Source organism: Acipenser ruthenus, chromosome 21 (genome assembly GCF_902713425.1).
Source record: "Acipenser ruthenus chromosome 21, fAciRut3.2 maternal haplotype, whole genome shotgun sequence".
Classification (NCBI taxonomy): Eukaryota; Metazoa; Chordata; class Actinopteri; order Acipenseriformes; family Acipenseridae; genus Acipenser; species Acipenser ruthenus.
Genome location: NC_081209.1, coordinates 32,054,830 through 32,062,699, shown reverse-complemented (window position 1 = coordinate 32,062,699; position 7,870 = coordinate 32,054,830).

Here is a 7,870-nt window from a genome sequence, read left to right as displayed (position 1 = left end):
AGCATCTCTTGGACAACTTGTTGCTGTTGGACTGCCACTGGAACTACAGAATAAGCATCAACAAACAAACAAACAAACAGTCGGGTGAGAACATTCTGGGGTTGTTTCCATTTTTTGCATGTGTTTCTTTTTTGCTTGGTTGGATTACTTGGATTATTTTTTGGACTTGATTTGTTCGAGACATTGTTTTGCATGAGTGCTATGTGTGTGATAATTTTTGTAATATATATATATATATAATATATATATATATATATATGCATTTATAAGTTTTTTTTTTACTATATTAGTAATTGGCTATTTCATATCTTTATTTCCTTGCCTGACTTTAAAATTGTTTGTTGCTTTACCCTCTACTATTTGTGGGCTTGTCTTAAATCATTTGCAATTCACTTGTGTGTAGTTTACTGGTGTGTGTGGCATTAAATTTGTTAATTGAGGACCCTCGTTTTTTTTGGTTTTATTCGCTGTTGGCTGAAGCTTTTAGTTTCAAACCGTTACAATGTGGCAACCAATTGCAAAAGTAGAAGTTATGAGTCATGAAGATAATTCTGAGCCACCCTTTTGACTGTCTGTTCTACTAAAAATATGGTCTCTGTCTCCTCTGTATGCAAGAGTTTTGCTCAAGTTGCTACATGCCCAACTGTCACAAGTTTGGCAGTGTTATGTGGGCTTGTTCTCAAACTGACTCTGCACTGAGTGTTGTGACAGGCTCCAGGTTTGCAAATCTTAATAAAGCTTGCTGTTTGAGAATCTACAGTCTCTCTTCCTTTCAATAGAATTTCCAAGACAGTTATTTCAATAAGTCAAGTGAAATCTGTTTTTTGCCAAAATTTCAAGGAATCTCCAAAAGGGTTCTTTAATTATTCAGGGGTCTAAAGGGTTAAAATATATAAAAGAAAATAAAATGTATATCCTAAAAGGTTGAAGGGCTCATAAGTGAATGGTCATGGGTCAAGAGTCAGTGGTCGGGGGGGGGGTGGTCTATGTCCAATGGGGAGGGGCGCGGAGGATGAAGAGAGGCAAAGACGAGCCACGCGCGTCAAAAAGTCCAGCGCGCGCTGGACTTTTTGACGCGCGTGGCTCGTCTTTGCCTCTCTTCATCCTCCGCGCCCCTCCCCATTGTCCCTCTCTGTTCCTCCCATCTCTCCACCCCCCCACTTTCCTTTCCTGGGGGGCTCCCATCTCTCTCTCTCTCTCTCTCTCTCTCTCCAACCAGCCTTCTTTCTCAGCACTTTATTTACTCACACACGTTCATCTCAGCCACTTCACTCATACCAAGCACAATCCACTAGCTCAAGCCACACAGCTCTTGCTATATAATATATAAAGAGTTCAATTGTTATTTATAACTCATATAATTAGTCCAAAGTCTATTTGTGGTTTGGTTTTATTACAGTATATTTCTATCTTAAAATGATAAAAAATATTATATTGTCACCAAAGTGGTCATTGAGGATTACATGGTTAATGTTTTATACAATTTAATTCTTTAAAATAAAAAAATATAGATCTATATATATATATTACACATAACTTTTGATTTATTCCTCACAAATCAGTAATTTTACAATTCAGGATAATTGGGATATATGCTAATTACATCATTCCAATAGCTATTTATAATTCGTATAACTGCGTAAAATTCAATTTAGGGTTATTACTCATTAATTTATATATTAAAATAAGTTCAAATATTATATTGTTACCAATACGGCGTTTGTGGATAATATATGTTCAATGTTTTATACAATTTTAATTATTAAAAATATATATTTAATTTAAATATATGTACCTTTCCAGTTAAGTGTCACAAATTGAATTATGGGTAATATGAAAATATATGGGATATGGAGAAACCCATTGAATTATTCTGCCGTAAACACCGCAATTAACCACCAGGGGGAGATGTTCGGAAACTGCATGCAATCTTGTATTTGACCAAATGTAAACAATTGTCATTTTGTCTACGAACATCCGATCCAGACGCATGATACGTCTTTGGAAAGCCACAAAATGGCTTTTTTATATAAAAAAAAATAACCCCTGCATATTGAGCTACAGGGCACAGCACGAGCAGTGAAACCAGGGTCCCCACAGACTTCTATCAGGCGCGTTCACGGTCATAACAAAGCCTACGTCAGCATGCGCGCTTCACAGAATGTCCGCCCCCATGCTTGCCTGGAGTTTCACATCGCAATAGAGGATTCTCCTCAGGTAAAACAAAACCGTATTGTTAATTACACCTGTTTAAGGGGCTTGTTTTTTGGCTGTACGGCTTCATCTCATCCTTTTTGTTTGTCATAATCGAAAGCGCGCCAGCCTCCGTTTTCTGTGTTTGTTTTAACCCTTTGCAGTCCATTTATTAAGTGCGCAACAGGCACGTCAGGTTTTCACACGCGCAGTTAATTTTAGACGCGCTGTTTAAAAGTATTTTTTTTCACAGTCAAACGGGTTTAAATGGCCCTGCATATCAACAAAGCACTCACTAGGCATCTCCAGCCCCGCACCACCCTTTCGTTTGCTATAGCGTTTACCTATGTAAGAAATAATAATAATATAATAATAATAATAATAATAATAATAATAATAATAATAATAATAATAATAGTCGTACATACCGATCGATCATCTCCGGATCACTCGTTTTATCACCAAACTCCTCAATAATGCGATCCAAGTCATTATTTTATTACAATAACATCTGAAAAAAGCTCTACAAATGTCCATGATAGTCTCTGTGCGCTGACGCACTCAGCCAGCTTGTTTACTATGAACGCCCCGTTATCTGATACCTGATACCATATATGACTATTCATGAGATACGCCTTTTTTTTTTTTTTCGACTTGTCTCGGCTCCTGTCGCTCCCACTCGGCAATTGAATGGTTTTCTCGGCTTTTTCCGGAGAAAAAACGACTAAACACCCGTTTATTGCGTTGCTATAATGATGTCGGACCCAGTCCGACAAAGGACCTGTGAGGAATAATTGCAATGTCGGACCCAGTCCGACAATGGACCGCAAATTAATGTTGCTGTGTTGTTTTTTGCTATGGATGATTTATCTGATTGCCCCCGCTAATGCTTTATTGTGCACACACGAGGTTGTTGCCTCTTCATGGTTTTAATATCACCGGGTGTGTGTTAATTTCTTTTTATTGTTGGGAGTTCGCTGCACACGAGTTGTCAAGGAGTGACGTCGCTGTTTATTATATTGTTGTTCTTGTTCCCTGCAGCATTGATTGTTGGCCAATCTGTATCTATCATTTTGGGATCCATGGTGGTTGCATTACATTAGTCACTTAAGCTGTAATTTCTGATTAGAATTCACTGTGTTGTTTATGTATTTGTGTGGAGTTTATTGTTTTAATTAATATAGTTTTCTGTTTTAACAAGATATAAACTGAAAACACACAATGTGTGGGATTTGTCAGTGTGTGCCTCGTAATCACGTGACCCACGATTTAAGAATACAGGGGGTGCGTTCACGAGAGGCAGACTTTGTTAAGTCTGCGCAGATTCTGCAAAGATTCCGAAAATTCATTGGCTACTTGCTCCGATTCTGTGCGGATTCTGCGCAGAATGACGGAAGTCTGCGTGTCGTGAACGCACCCGAACTCTCTCCACACACAACACACAGCGTTCTTGCGCCTGCCGTCACTCCTGCACACGTGAGCGGAATACATGCAGGCTAGAGTGTCTCACGCGTGTAGGGCTGTGTGTTTGAAATGAACCTGGAAACAAATTCAAATCCATGCGTTTCCAGCAGATGTGTCCGTCCTCGCCTCTTGCTTTGCTCGACTACCTCTAAGAGAAATGTGTTGGGCTTGTATCTTCACCTCAGTGTTGCTATTGTGTTTAAATTGACATATTGTTTTCGGCCCTTGCATTAAATGTCGGTTCATCTGTGAGACTGAGAAATAATTCTCACACAATATTATGGCTGTAGACCAAGAGCAAGTTCATAATACTGGTCTGTGACAATGTGAAGCACTTCCAGTGTATTTATTTATTTATTTATTTATTGCATTTATATAGCGATTTTTGTACAAGCGTTTCACAAAGCACTGTACAGTACAGAGCACAAAAAAAGAACAAACCACAATACATTTCTATAGCATGCCACACATACAGACCATAATAATACAAAAGCAGCAGTTTTTATAAAAGTGTGTTTTTGCTCTTGACAATACTCGACCGTCCCCTCGCTAGATTGCTCTGATACTGTGTGTGTGTGTGTGTGTGTGTGTGTGTGTGTGTGTTCTTGTCTCTCGCCTGTCCGGTGAGGATGAAGATGTGGTTTCAGTGTTTAATACTCGTCCCCTCACTGTGTGTTCTTGCCTCTTGACAGGTCTGTGAGGATGAGAAGGTCTCCACAGTCTGGAGTCTGGAGTCTGACAGGCTCAACATACCTGTCAATCAACAGGGACTCCTCTACAAAGGCAAGGCGCTAGCAGGTAGGCTGAACAGCACAGCACAGCACAGCACAGATCACCCCTCATCTCGCCCCTCACCTCACCCCTCCTCTCACGCCTCGCCTCACCCCGGGTCAGTGTGGCACAGCCTGCCTGCTCTTCTGAACAAACACTTCAGCCCTGCAGACGCAGTGAGAGTCTGGAGCAGCTACACAAGGTAACCTGAACACAATAAACACACACACTGCTATACACACAGACACACACACAGACACACAGTGAGAGTCTGGAGCAGCTACACAAGCTAACCTGAACACAATAAACACACACACACACACACACACACAGACACAGTGAGAGTCTGGAGCAGCAACACAAGGTAACCTGAACACAGTAGACACACACACTGCTATATACACACACACACACACACACACACACACAGACACACAGTGAGAGACTGGAGCAGCTACACAAGGTAACCTGAACACAATAAACACACACTGCTATATACACACACACACACACACACACACACACAGTGAGAGTCTGGAGCAGCTACACAAGGTAACCTGAACACAATAAACACACACTGCTATATACACACACACACACACACACAGTGAGAGTCTGGAGCAGCTACACAAGGTAACCTGAACACAATACACACACACACACACACACACACACACACACACACACACACACAGTGAGAGTCTGCAGCAGCTACACAAGGTAACCTGAACACAATAAACACACACACACACACACAGAGTGAGAGTCTGGAGCAGCTACACAAGGTAACCTGAACACAATAAACACACACACTGCTACACACACACACACACACACACAGTGAGAGTCTGGAGCAGCTACACAAGGTAACCTGAACACAATAAACACACACACTGCTATATACACACACACACACACACACACTGCTACAATGCACACCGGATTTAAAAGTATGTTCTGTATTACAGTGCCACATGTCGTCTCTTTTGGCAAGTGATATTTTCAAAATAATATTGAGTGGCAATAAAGAGTGCTGACTGTATTTGAACCCGGAGTAACTGTTTGTTAAGGTAGTTAGTAACACTTGTGATTGTATTTAATGATTCTTTATATAGCCGTGATTGTCTTGATTTCAATGCAGTTAATTAATGCAGAAGTTGTTCTTCCCTGCAACTATTGTAAGGATTAATGCTGCCTCTTTCAACTTGGGGTGCATGCTATGTATTTTTTGGGGGACACTTGTGGGACAGGTAAAGTTGTATATAATGTCCAACTAGGCTAAAAGCATTTATAGATTGCTTAATTTTTTTTTATTATTATTTTAGGTGATGAAGTGACACTTTGAATATGGGGCCTGATGAGAGAAGTATCCTTTTCATGTGGTTTTGGTTTTGCCGTTGTGAGCAGGTGTGGGAGACAGCACCGTGTCTGCATGTGAAATAACAAAGTCATCGCAGTGGAGGGACTCTCTGAAGGCTGCTGTTTGTGGATTTGTCTTTTAATGTGAGTGATCTACTGTACTGTGATGCCACTGACTGTACGCACGCTGCACTGCAGGGGAGACACCGCTGGCATTCACAGGGCATGCTTGTTCATTTAAAGCACGCTGCACTGCAGGGGAGACACCGCTGGCATTCACAGGGCATGCTTGTTCGTTTAAAGCACGCTGCACTGCAGGGGAGACACCGCTGGCATTCACAGGGCATGCTTGTTCATTTAAAGCACGCTGCACTGCAGGGGAGACACCGCTGGCATTCACAGGGCATGCTTGTTCATTTAAAGCACGCTGCACTGTAGGGGAGACACTGCTGGCATTCACAGGGCATGCTTGTTCATTTAAAGCACGCTGCACTGTAGGGGAGACACTGCTGGCATTCACAGGGCATGCTTGTTCATTTAAAGCACACTGCACTGTAGGGGAGACACTGCTGGCATTCACAGGGCATGCTTGTTCATTTAAAGCACGCTGCACTGTAGGGGAGACACTGCTGGCATTCACAGGGCATGCTTGTTCATTTAAAGCACGCTGCACTGTAGGGGAGACACTGCTGGCATTCACAGGGCATGCTTGTTCATTTAAAGCACGCTGCACTGTAGGGGAGACACTGCTGGCATTCACAGGGCATGCTTGTTCATTTAAAGCACACTGCACTGTAGGGGAGACACCGCTGGCATTCACAGGACATGCTTGTTCATTTAAAGCACGCTGCACTGCAGGGGAGACACCGCTGGCATTCACAGGGCATGCTTGTTCATTTAAAGCACGCTGCACTGTAGGGGAGACACCGCTGGCATTCACAGGGCATGCTTGTTCATTTAAAGCACGCTGCACTGTAGGGGAGACACCGCTGGCATTCACAGGGCATGCTTGTTCATTTAAAGCACGCTGCACTGCAGGGGAGACACCGCTGGCATTCACAGGGCATGCTTGTTCATTTAAAGCACGCTGCACTGTAGGGGAGACACTGCTGGCATTCACAGGGCATGCTTGTTCATTTAAAGCACACTGCACTGTAGGGGAGACACCGCTGGCATTCACAGGGCATGCTTGTTCATTTAAAGCACGTTGCACTGCAGGGGAGACACCGCTGGCATTCACAGGGCATGCTTGTTCATTTAAAGCACGCTGCACTGTAGGGGAGACACCGCTGGCATTCATAGGGCATGCTTGTTCATTTAAAGCACGCTGCACTGCAGGGGAGACACCGCTGGCATTCACAGGGGATGCTTGTTCATTTAAAGCACGCTGCACTGTAGGGGAGACACTGCTGGCATTCACAGGGCATGCTTGTTCATTTAAAGCATGCTGCACTGCAGGGGAGACACCGCTGGCATTCACAGGGCATGCTTGTTCATTTAAAGCACGCTGCACTGTAGGGGAGACACTGCTGGCATTCAAAGGGCATGCTTGTTCATTTAAAGCATGCTGCACTGCAGGGGAGACACCGCTGGCATTCACAGGGGATGCTTGTTCATGTAAAGCATGCTGCTGTGGGATGTTTGCACAGTGATCTTGTATCTTATTTTCAGGTGAAGTTTTGAATGCATCAAGTTAGAAGACTTGGCTTAAGATAATGAACTCCACTTTTCATAATGTAAATAGTTTAGTTTGCATGATTTGATAATACAGGTGGATTTAATTAGACAACAAAACCACCCATTACTCCATAAACAATGACTTGAACATTCATTATCCTGTCTGACCATGTTTCAGGAGACCTCTAGTGGTCAAGATGCGCCATGTGAGGGAATAATGCTTTTTTTATTCTCAAACTTATATACCTCCCTTGAATTACTTTACCACAACATCTGCACACACACACACATATATATATATATATATGTATAATATATGTATATATCAATACATGTATATATGTGTTCTTATCTAGTGTCGTGGTAGAACAGTTTTGGCCTTAGCAATAGTCAATGCTAGTAATTG